This window comes from Labrus mixtus, chromosome 10, assembly GCF_963584025.1.
Source record: "Labrus mixtus chromosome 10, fLabMix1.1, whole genome shotgun sequence".
Classification (NCBI taxonomy): Eukaryota; Metazoa; Chordata; class Actinopteri; order Labriformes; family Labridae; genus Labrus; species Labrus mixtus.
This window is the reverse complement of record NC_083621.1, coordinates 30,558,940-30,571,282: the sequence shown is the minus strand read 5'-3', so window position 1 is coordinate 30,571,282 and position 12,343 is coordinate 30,558,940. Positions and strand designations below refer to the sequence as shown.

General features: G+C 38.6%; 1 long non-coding RNA gene across 1 annotated transcript; it reads right to left on the bottom strand.

The window, feature by feature from the left end:
* Window positions 1-4,023: 4,023 nt before the first annotated feature.
* LOC132982536 (uncharacterized) lies at window positions 4,024-5,382 on the bottom strand. Its single transcript, XR_009674718.1, has 2 exons — window positions 5,096-5,382; window positions 4,024-4,486 (listed from the first exon to the last, which is right to left on the bottom strand). It is a non-coding gene; the product is annotated as an uncharacterized LOC132982536 (long non-coding RNA).
* Between the last annotated feature and the right edge of the window lie 6,961 nt (window positions 5,383-12,343).

Genomic DNA, 12,343 nt, shown 5'->3' with positions numbered 1-12,343 from the left:
TTGTAGTTCTGTTTTGATCTTGTAGTTCTCCTTTGATCTTGTAGTTCTGCTTTGATCTTGTAGTTCTGCTGTGATCTTGTAGTTCTCCTGTGATCTTGTAGTTATCCTTTGATCTAGTAGTTCTCCTTTGATCTCGTAGTTCTCCTTTGATCTTGTAGTTCTCCTGTGATCTTGTAGTTCTCCTTTGATCTTGGAGTTTTCCTGTGATCTTGTTGTTCTCCTGTGTGTCTTCGAAAATGGAGGGTAACTTATCAGTTGATAACCAGGGTTAGTGAAGCCAGATAACCCAAAGATACAGGTATTACGTTTGAATGCCGAACATAATGTGGACAAAGGATAACATTATTGTATTTTAGTTTATCTAAGTACCTGGAAACCTGAAAACAAACTACTGAGGTGTTGCTGCTGTTAAGCTGATACAGGGAGTGAACTAATCAGGAGGCCTTTCCTAAATAGAGTCATCCTGATTGCCAACAGGTGCCGACAGCCAGGTGAAATCAGCAGAAGTCACCAGAGGGAGCACCAAAATAACAAGGAAACAACAATGATGTAACACCAGGTGATGTGAGCAGCTGATAATTACAAGAAAATGAGTGAGCATGCGTGGAGGAGCCATGTGACACAGTATGAGAATAGACAATAAAAAGAGCATGCAGAATATAGTCTTCCTGACTGAACTTTAACTAGAGATACATAAAATTCAAGTTGAAAGAGTAGTAAGTAGAAATGAAGTAGGAGGGGCAGCACTAACCATATGATCCTGGTTAATGAGAAACAGGTCTTATGAAGTGTTCAGTCAGTTCAGACTCCGTTTTGACTGAACAGAGCAGCAAAGGGGAAGTCTAAAGTGGGGTGAGTGTTTATCCAGTGCTTTTACATTTTCACTTTTTATAATCATAATAACTTTGTTCTTATATACTTATACTGACTTTCCTAAAGTGACCCAAAATACACATAAATGACGTTTTCATGTAATTTAATTTTTTTTGTTATGCATGCTACAAATCTCTGCATTGAGACTGTTCTGGGTCCAATTTGACCTGTGTCAACTGCAAACACACAAATCTGAGAAATGTAACTGCTCTTTTTTTCAACCACATTCAGCTGAGAAATCCAGATAATGATCTTGTATCAATATATATTTAAATTGCTTGTAATACAAAAAAATATCAGCCAATCAGGCAAAAAAAAAACTTACTTATCGTGAAATGAAATGTACTTATTTAGAAAGTATTTGTTATTTCTTTTCTATATCTTACTTTTTTTTTCTTTATTACTCGTGATGCAGGCCATATTCTTTGCTTAGATTTGAGTAGAGAGTCATGGGGGAAGCTCGAAACAGTGAAATAATAAAACTGCATAATAATGATCGTATATGATGCACAGAAGGAACAGAAGTCATAAACAGGACAGAGGGTGCCTTGAAATAGTCGTGAGATCAGCACCTGCAAGCATGAACAACTGCGATGTAACAAAGTAATAAACAGATTTAAAAAAAAAAAACAGATCAAGAGAGGTTGAAGAGCCATGCGATCATAAAAAGTAGCTGCCATTTTAGTGACCAAGGTTATGACAGGAAGACTCACTGTGCACAGGCCATTGATCTGATCTTCCAACACGAGAAAATAGATATGTAGTGATTAGTGTATAATAGTGATTTGAGAAGAATGTTTTGATCATAACATTTTCCTTTGTTTTCTCAAAAAAGCAACCTCCGGTCTAGAAAAATGAAGACGATGCTGAAGTGCAAAATCCTGCAGTTCCTCAAGTGTCCACTAGAGGCTGGCTGCAGGAGCACAGGAAGTCACATACACACCCATTCTAAAAAGCCTTGTCAGGAGGTTTAAAACCTGCCTCAGCTCCAGCTCTCAGCCTGTCGTTAGGTTGACTGAAATTGGACTGAGACAGCATTTCCAAAATGGAGACCGCCATCGATGGGACTCCAGCGCCACCGCAGGAACAGACGGGTGACCTCACTCAGACTTCAAACAATAATGTTTACAGTCTGTGTGTAAACCAAGGGGCAACCTCCGGTCTCGAAAAATGAAGACAATGCGGAAGTACAAAAAACTGCAGTTCCTCGAGGTTCCGCTTGAGGCTGGCTGCAGAAGCGCCGGAAGTGCCCACAGCCAAAAAAGCCCGTTTTTACCACAGGAATTAACATGTTTACAGCCTGGTTCAAAAAACGAGATATATCTGATAAGTTGATGGCCCCTTCTCCTCACACTGTGGGGGGGGGGGGAATTTTTTTATAACTCGTCAGATTGTATTCTATTAAGGAAAACGACTATGCCCATATAAGGGTTGTGGTAGATTTGATTGACAGCTCAGCGCGCTGCATCTGTCTGTCAGGTCAGCAGGTCAGGAGGCTAACAGCTTGATCCGTCTGATTTCTCCTCTTTTTTACTTCGTTTGGAGAGTTTGTTTAACACATATCTGACAACATACATGGCTTGCTGTGCGGTTAACAGACCATCCAAGAAGTTGATGCTTCAGTTTTTTTCGGTAAGTGATATAGTAGTGTTATATTTACTGCATACTCATGTGTCTGTATTTATATTTACGGACCTAGCTTGTTTAGCGTTAGCTTGTAAACCAGTCGGCTAACTGTACTCAGTGTAGCCCATTATTTACGGTCAATGGTTTAGAAATGTTTGTTGTTAAGATAAATAATGAGTTTGTGTGATGTTAGAAGCTAAAGGTTCACCTCAGTGGTTAACAGCAGACTAATGTAATACTCCACGTAAATGTCGACATTAAAAAACAAACTTTGTGTAGTAATTATCCGTCAGTAACATAAACTAAACTCAACTGAACCTAATATGCTGTGTAGGTTATAGAGGATGACATTAAAGTTACATGGTTGATGTAGTGTCTTAAGATTTCTGCAAACTGTTACCAAATTAAAAAAAAAATCACTTTGTATGAGTTCAGGTAAATTTAATATGGTTATTAATATAGTTCTTAATCATTACAGATGCTCTTACACAGAATATAGCAGTAGAAATATAAAATATAAATAACATATGGAATGAAAATAAGATATAAAGTAATAAGTACAAGAAATATTTTGAAGAATACAGCCATGTACCGAGCTCATGTTAATAATAAATGAGAGTTGGGACCTGTTAATGATTTAAATAATTCAGGTTATATTTGTTTCATGTTAAGTACTATCCACAATAAATTGCTTAATCTTTCCTCACACAAAATCTGAGGCAATTTGATGTGGGATATCATTGTGCAAGTGAGTGAGAGAGTTGAAAATAGCATGATTACAATAAGGTTTATCTTCTTAACTTTGAATAGATGTTGCCTGAATACTGTACCTTTGTTGTCTGGGTAGTACACTGTTGAATTTATAAATGTACTCTTACACACAGATGAATACAGAAAAATATTATTATTATTTTCTCTCTTTCTTTGCCATCCTGAAGACCCCTCACTAAAAGTCCATGTTCTCCTGGATCCATGTCACACGCTCGAGCTTCTTCAGAATGACTTTTCAACAGTTGAAGTTCTGGTGAGAGAAGATGGCAAGAAGATAAGACAGCAGTACATGAAGGAGCTCCACAAGCTTCAGGAGGAGGAGGAGGGTTTGTACCTTGAAAGACTGTATTCATGCTTCAGCTGTTCAAATAAAAATAGATCTCCTCCAAACAACTTGCAATCAAACCATTTTCTTCCCATTTTAAAACCCTTTGTCCAGTTTAGATGGGAGAAGTTGATATTATGTGATATTGATCTGGGAAGACTACATTTCTAAATCATTTTTAACTGTGTTTTTATTCACAAGTTATTGATCTTATTTACTCTCCATGTATCTTGATTTATGAATGGGGCTATGTTTAAGGCCAAATTTTGAACTACATTAGTATTTGGTAAAAAAAAAAAAGGTCAAAAGAATAAAAAGTTGTGTAAAAGTAGACTTCCTTCCCTTAGCTATTGAGTTTAGCATTAATGCACATTTTAGTCTTGTCATTTCAAATCTGAAATGTATACTCATAAGTAGACATAAAGGAGTGCACTTATATAGAAATATTTATTTAATCTGAAAAACTACATTCAAAAAGCCTGTTTTTACAGCAGAGATTAACATGTTTACAGCTTGGTACAAAACAAACAAATAGGTCTGATTAGCTCATGTCTCGATCGACACACACTGTACGGGGGTCGTTTGATTTGATGAAGGATAAGAGTTATTCACAATAAGGCGTGTAGCTGACCAGCTTGACAGGCGGGTGCGGTGTAACGGTTTGTCAGGAGGTTTAAAACCCGCCTCAGCCTCAGCTCTCAGCCTGTGGGTGTCATCACTCAGGCCATCCGGGGGAGACCTCCCTCGCAGCGAGTTATTGAAGAGAAGCAACCGAAGTCCACCCCAGAAGAACCAACACATACAGATGTTGTTGAGACTCAGGTTTCTTCCTCTGTCTCTGCAGCTCTCTGGGCACCTCGACGGACAAGTCACCAATAATCCACACTGTGTCTATAGGAGAAATACAAAGATGTTCAATTAATGCCTCAGACAAGACAAAATGTACAGTTAACTACATGTGACAGCTCAGGGTGTTTTTTTGTTATTAGCCACATCTGCAGGAATAATATTGAACAAGGTAGCTGCAACTCATAATAATAGATGCCAGTCTTAAACACTATTTTTTCTAATACTTAAAGTTTTTGGTGTGAAGCTGACACTGGCCACAGACTCCATGACTTCACAGGGTTCTACAGAAAACAAATGTTTTATAATAAATACTAAATAATTATTTATCAATTGTCATGTTCACCCACATCACTGTTGACATCAGTAAATATAAGACACAGACATTCCTCTTTTTGTCAGAACAGTAACATGAACTGTATGCTTTGTAATATTGATTTCTTCTGGATGTCTCACATATTTATTTACAGTTTATGGATAAAACTTTTCTGATGTATTGCTCTGCTAACACTGACAAAGTCTAACTGCTCTGACAAATAACTAATAACCATAGTTGTATATTTAAAAAAGTGTAGTTTTAAGACTTTAATTAAATATTTGGGTTGAATATAATTCATTTTAACTGTGTTGTAGAAAAGTTAAATGTTAACTTACTGTTTATAGAGTTTTCTCAGGATGAGCAGGAATAGGGGATGATAGCAGCCTAGCTGTTAGCTATGTTGTCAAGTGGACTGCTAACGTCGAAATGAATGGGCGGAGTTAAGTCCCGCCGGTCCCGCCTTACTGCTGTTGCTAGGTTGATCCGAAGTTAGGTTGAGACTGCAAATCCAATATGGATGCGGCCCTCGATTGGACTCATTTGCTGCCTATGTAACAGACGGGTCAGGGTTCGTCCAGTAATATTTACAATCTGTGGTGTAAACCCCCAAAAAATACCCTTTCCCTGCTCTCTGAAACATTAAATGAGAATAATCGACCTTTATTAATGACAGTTAGCCTATACATTCTAAACAGATCTGTACTCAAAAATTTGGCATTGACACTAGTTATGATGTAATTTCTGAACCGGGTCAAAATTGACCCAGATCCCACTTTAAAGGCAACGAATATGAAAAGAATAGCAGTTACAACACAGATTAAAAAGTGATTTTCATAAAACGATACTGATTGTGCCGTGCAGCTCATCTCCTCTTGCAGATTGTTCCACAGTACAGGTGCTCTAACAGAGAGTCACCTTCATCCTGAGCCTGAACTTAGGAATTAACATCACCCCGTCAGAGAACCTTAGACTGAGAGTTGGCTCAAAAGTCAGTAATATGACCAGGGGCCACACCTTCTAAAACTTACAGGTTAACTAACACTTGTTTCTTACTCTTAACTGTTATTCTTTGTAACTGACCATATAACATACTACTTTATTTTAATGTAAGTTTCCCCTGAGCTTGAAATGAAAAAAAAAAAAAAAGAAAAGCTATTTGTCACAGAAAAAATAAAAATTCCCTCTCGACTCCTGCAGAGAAATAAAACACAGCTGAACCAATAGTGCAGAATTACATCCGCTTCAGAGAGAGCGAGAGAGAGAGAAAAACATTTCATGGCTTTGTTTTGAAAATGTTAATGTACAGCTGCTTGCTGCTGATTCTGTGCTGGACTCCTATAAATAATGGAATATCAAGTTGAATTTTTCAAGTAGTCATTGTGTATGTGTTTGGTGCGTGCCTGGCTAAATTGAGCAGATTAAAGTTGAAACAAAATTAATTTAGAGGGGAAAACACATTTGCTGCCGCAGCAGCTGGGTCGGAGTATGCAGCTAGGATGGAGGTGGAATGGCGGTTCAGCCGTCGTGGTTGTGTCGTCATCAGCTCCAAGTGGATCCAACAGGGAAATTATTAAAGAGTCTTTTGATACGTCGATTTCCAATTCAGATTAACCGGATGGCCATCTCGATGAATCCAAATTAAGAAATTTGCGTTCAAAGTTGAAGAGCAAAGACTTTGGAGAAGAAAGTTCAAAAAGCCTTGCTTGAGCAAGAAAGAACTGATGTTTCCAAAAATGGTGCGTTGAAAATAAAAGTTCAGCAGAGATTCGTCTCTCTAGAGTCTCAAGGTGATTCGAACTAAAGTCCGATGAGAAGCGAGCAAGGTGATTACAGCTCGAGCCAAGGACAGTTTTGTCCCCTAATTGTGCTTAATGGTGTTTAATTACGGTGCATTCTAATTGATAACTGAGGGGAGAGGTGTTGGAGGTGTGTCTCTGGAGGAGAGGCTTCAGTATGGAGGAGGTTTGGCCAAACAGCAGTTTGTTTTGGTTTCATGCTGGAGCTCAAGAGCGACATCTACCGGATAAAAAATGTGCACATTCTTCCTTTAAAGTGAGGAAATAAGAAACAATCAGAAACATATTACAGTTCAAAACATGGAGAGAAAACAGAAATAAAATAATTTGTGTGTTCATTCAGGGTGAGGACTGTCAGAAAACAAAAATCCAGGTCAGGGCCAGAAGACAAGCTGCACCATGTCTATAAATGACATTGCCGTAATCCATAACTGATAAGAATACAGCTTCAATAATTCTTTTTCTGCACGATAAAGGAAAACTTGAGTTGTTTCTGTACAAACAAACAAAAAAAACTACTTTCTGTCACAACTTCCATTTAGCCAATTTGAGGGTTTCTAGCCACCACACACTGAAAAAAGAAAATAGTTGGACCAACTTAATTGAATTGTTTCAATTGGTAACACCTAAATGAATTAAGTTTTTTGAAATTATGTTAATACGTTCAATTAACACAATTGATTAAGTCAAATGTACTTAATAATTTAATTGTTCTCAAATCAACGTTTTGCATTAATCCAACTTAAAATTAAGGCAAGCCAACTTAAAGTTTTCAGTTTTTCCAACTTAATAATTTGCATAACCCAAAAGTAAAATACTGCTCCTTTCTAACCTAATATTATGGTTTCATGAAAATTACTTTTTGTAGTAACCTTACAATGAAGGTTTAGTTTGTTTAATATAACTAAAATTAAAATTTTAAGTTGGCTGAAAATATGAAAAAAAACCTCAAAATCTGATGGGGTTTTTTTTTATACTTTATTGTATAAATGTAAATAACCATTAACTTTATGGCCACCAACACAGCTTTTGGGCCATCACATTACACATTTGTCCTTTTTAAAACACATATGCACAAAATGCAGAAGTAACTCTGTAGGACCACAAAGTTATTCTGTCAGCAAAGTGCAAAATAGTGCAACAAAGTATTACACAAAATCTCAACACAGTGTTATCACAACTATGAAAAAGTGCCAAGAGTATATGGTAAGTGGACTTGAGCTTATACAGCGCTTTTCTAGTCTTCTGACTACTCAAAGCACTTTTACACTGCATGTCAGACCCACCCATCATACCCTTTCACACATTGATGGTAGAGATCACTATGTAGTATCATCAGAAGTAACTAATCCCATTCATACACCACCACTGAAACAGTGAGAGCAATTCAGGGTTAAGTGTCTTGCCCAAGGACACATCGGACATGTTGCTCAGCTGGGGATTGAACCCTTGACCTTTCAGTTGAGAGGTGACAACTCTACCAACTGAGCCACAGCCACCCACAGTATATCGAAACCTCTTTAACCAGCTATAGCCCAGCACATAACACATATTGGTACATCATCCAAAAACTCACAGTAAGAAGTGAGGCCATTGATGATTTGTGTCTGCAGGTTTCTATATACTGTGGCTCAGTTGATAGAGTCGTCGCCTCTCAACTGGAAGGTCAAGGGTTCAATCCCTTGGGCAAGACACTTAACCCTGAATTGCTCTCGCTGTTTCAGTGGCGGTGAATGAATGGGATTAGTTACTTCTGATGATACTACATAGTGATCTCTACCATCAGTGTGTGAATGGGTAGCTGTGACAGGCAGTGTAAAAGTGCTTTGAGTAGTCGGAAGACTAGGAAAGTGCTATATAAGCTCAAGTCCATTTACCATATATGCATCTGAACAATGGGGATGAAAAAACATGAACACTTCTTCTAGAGTTTTAAATCACACTGTCACAACTGTTTGTTGTGTAACTGAACACATCGAAATGCAACCTTTCCCTACAAACGGAAGGAAATATGTCTGGAGAAAACAACAAACTTCTGCCAAACCCTTTACAAAATCTGTAAAAGCACAATTTGGCACTAGGCCATTTGTTGTTCCAGAGGAGGAATACATCGTAGTGTGTCGTTATTGCGAGCTTTGAAGTTTGCTATACAGATTGTGGACTTTGGCGGACATCTTGTGCTGATCAAGCTGCATGACTATTTTTTGGAGCACTTCAAAAGTGAAGTGAAGGGGCTTTGGGTAAGCTAGGTTGAGTGCATAAATCAAACCTAGAAGCAGGGCACAAGCTGACGCAACCGAAGTCAGTTCATGCAACACTTCCATGCCCTCAATGACGATGCCAATGTCTGCAGGTGGCTCCTGCAGTCCTTCCCCCTGCAGTCCTTCCCCCTCCTTCCAAATGACAAACACTGCCATGGTGAGCTACTCCAGGTCCCTCTGAACATCATGTGCTCCAGAGTCATACAGAGGGGTAGAGGACACAAACACAAATCATCAATGGCCTCACTTCTTACTGTGATTAAGTTTTTGGATGATGTACCAATATGTGTTATGTGCTGGGCTATTTCTTGGCTGGGTGTCATCACACACCACAACCAGCAGAGAGAGGTGTATCAATCTGACCATCTAACTGTAAGCAAGAAAGATAAGATTTCCCAAAATGTCAAACTATTCCTTTGAACTTATAATCAACTAAGCCAGGCAAATCCTTCTTACTTATAAAAAATAAAAATATTCGATCCAATATGTTGTGTATTGTTGCTGGGAATTACATTATGTCCAATATGGCCATGATAATAAATACAACATGTCAGCAATCCAACCAAGGTTCAGGTGTTATGGTTGTTCTAACATTTGAGAAAATCTCTCTTTTATAGTACACTAAATCTAGGATATTTTGTGTGTCCCTTGACAAGATGTGCTGACATGCAAATAACTGTTGAAACTTACAAGCTATTCCTTGATCAGGTCATCTGCATCTTCTCCCAGGAAGATGGTGAGGGCTTTAAGCACACATGCCCTCCGAAGATTAATGTCCACAGTCTAGAACAACAAACGTTGATTAATTTTATTGTTCTAAATCTCTTAAGACAGACATCCTTACTCTTATAGCTTAACTATTACACTTACGTTATTTAAAAACAGATAGTCACTTACAAGCCCAGAGATTCATTATAGAAAGAAAAAGGGATGAGCTCAGTGGTGTAGTTTTTGAGTCGCTAAAAACCTTCATGCAAATGAAAGCCATGATCAGCATTGGCCTGCCCATGTATTTATGAAGGATACATATATATTGTGACAGCCCTCTTAGTTATGAAGGGTCTCGTTTGATGGTACAGATTTACCTGGTCCAAAGTGTCCATGATGTACACAGTCTTTTGGCGTGTTGCTCCTCCTTCAGCACGGATGACTTTGATCAGCTGACTTGAGTGCATGTCTAACTGGGCCATGAACTTCTCCTCAAGAGGAACAGCCATGAGCCTCTGGAACTCTGTATTAATCTAAAAACAAAACACAAAGACAGTAGATATTGTATTATGGGAAAAAATGCAACTTGTCTCATCCTGTATACAAACTCAGAACACACAAAGTAACCACTGAAGCATACCTGCCAAAATGTCAATACCCCAGAAAGTATAACATGTGGAAATTAAAAATGTAAATTCTGTCATTAAGTTCAGTGTTATACGATCTCAACCACATCAACTTATGACCAATTCATGAAAGCTCACTGTAATAAATCCTGAAGCATACAGACTTTGATCACTTCAGTTCCATTCTTACCTCTTTCTGTGTGAAGAGTGCAGGCCATCTGTCCTTGAAGTCCTGAATGCTTGTTTCTTGGTTTACCACCTCATGTCATCTGTAGGCAAACGTGTTAGCCATTTTGTCTGCGATGACCCTTTCGTTGTTCCTTATCCCGATCACTGTCAGAAGTTCTAATCTCACTTTTTCCAGGCTATCCAGAGTCTTGCCAGTAGGAAAGGATGGATAAAAGTTAGCTTCAGACCGTTTTGGCTTCTTCACTTTTTTAGTAGGGAAAGCATCTGTAGTAGCTTTAGATTTCAGGGAGTTTACACACAGCTCAGGACACCCCTGCAATTTGAGCTGAGTCCTGTAGTTTTCCATTTTGTACTTAAGTCGCTGTTTCCAACCGTAGCAGCCATTGAATGAGCCAGGTTCTTTCAAACATGGGTGCTTTTTGATTAGGGCATCTGCAGGTGCGCAGAAATGTGCTTCCTCTGGGTAGGCCTTGTATCGGTAAATTTCGTCTGCTACTCTTTTCAGGATATCAGACAGCATTCGGGAGCTGACAATCAACATTTTTTGGCTCACACGGTACTCAGTATTCCCCCTCTCTAGCTGTAGCTCCGTGTCATATGAAAATTGGGGAATTGCAAAGTCTTCTGACCACTGTTGTGTTCGAGATGACACAGACTCAGGGGATGAGAGGATTATTGTGTCATTTGATGCCAACGAAGCACCGTCATCAGACTCAAATGAAACAGACAGAGATGAAGTGGACTGAGTGGCACTGATCAAAGGTGGATTTGTTTGCTGGTGGATCACCATGATTGTCCCCAAATTCTGAAGTTCAGTGGTGGAATTCAGATTGAAGAAGTCGTTGCCAAAATCTTGGTCCATGTATTGCAGTCTGAGGTTGTCCTTTAACCCAAAGGTAGTCTTTATCTCGCTGAGAAGGTCATCTAGTGACTCTGGGATGTGACTCTGGGATGCCATTTGGAAGAGTAAGTTTTTCAAATGTTGTTCTCCCCTAAAATCACCTTCAGTCTTGCAGGCGTCGAACCAGCCATGGTGGTCTGAGAAGAGAGCACAAGCACAGTTATTAAGGATCAACATGTAAAGCAAATCCCCTCTAGGGTTACCACTTACTTATTTCTGATTAGGACAGAATTTACTGTCGAACTATTGTATCAGACTGCATTAACTTTAACTAGGTGGACTTAATAAAGTGGCAACTGAGTGTAGATATATTATAAAAATGGGTTTAGCAAATCTAGGAAAGAAGAGGAGAAGATGGTAAGAGGGGAGGAGAAGAAGAGAAGAGGGGAGAAGAGGAGAGGTGGAGAATAGAGGAGGAGAAGAGAGGAGGCGAGAAGAAGAGGGGAGACTAGGAGAAGAGAGAAGGCAAAGAGAGGAGAAGAATAGGGGAGGAGGAGAAGGAGGCCTACAAGAAATTACGGGTCTATTTTCTGTGTTAAATAGTGTAATACTTTTTTCTATAATTTCTCATTTTGATTTATAGACATTTGTCCTCCATTCTACAAAGACTGAGTTGTGCTGACTATACCAGTGTGTGTGTATGATGTGTTTATCAATTTGTTTCTGTATATTTTTTAATTGTTGAAAGTAGTTGAAACAGGCCTGTAAACAATCACCTGCATTTCACCTTTACTGTAACTGTTGAAATTACATTTATTTTTTCAAATCTTTTTTTCACTACAACACACCATCCTGTAAGTTACATACAGCCACATTTCAGCCTGGTCTGTAGCACTCTATTCTATTCTAGGAGTGCAACTTACCTTAGGTATTCCAAATGAGTTGTGTCCTGGCCTGAAGTAACCACCGCCATTCATGAAAAACATTTGAAAAATAAAATTAGAAATCCATTAATATTAAGGAAAAGGAAATTTTCATTCCAGTGTTAAGTGTGATTTGTGTATGGTTAAGGAGTATAAATATATAACTGTCACTGCTCATTACCCCACCTGGTAACTGATTTAGGACAGGGAAGACAGGAGTCTGCAGCAGCAGACACAAA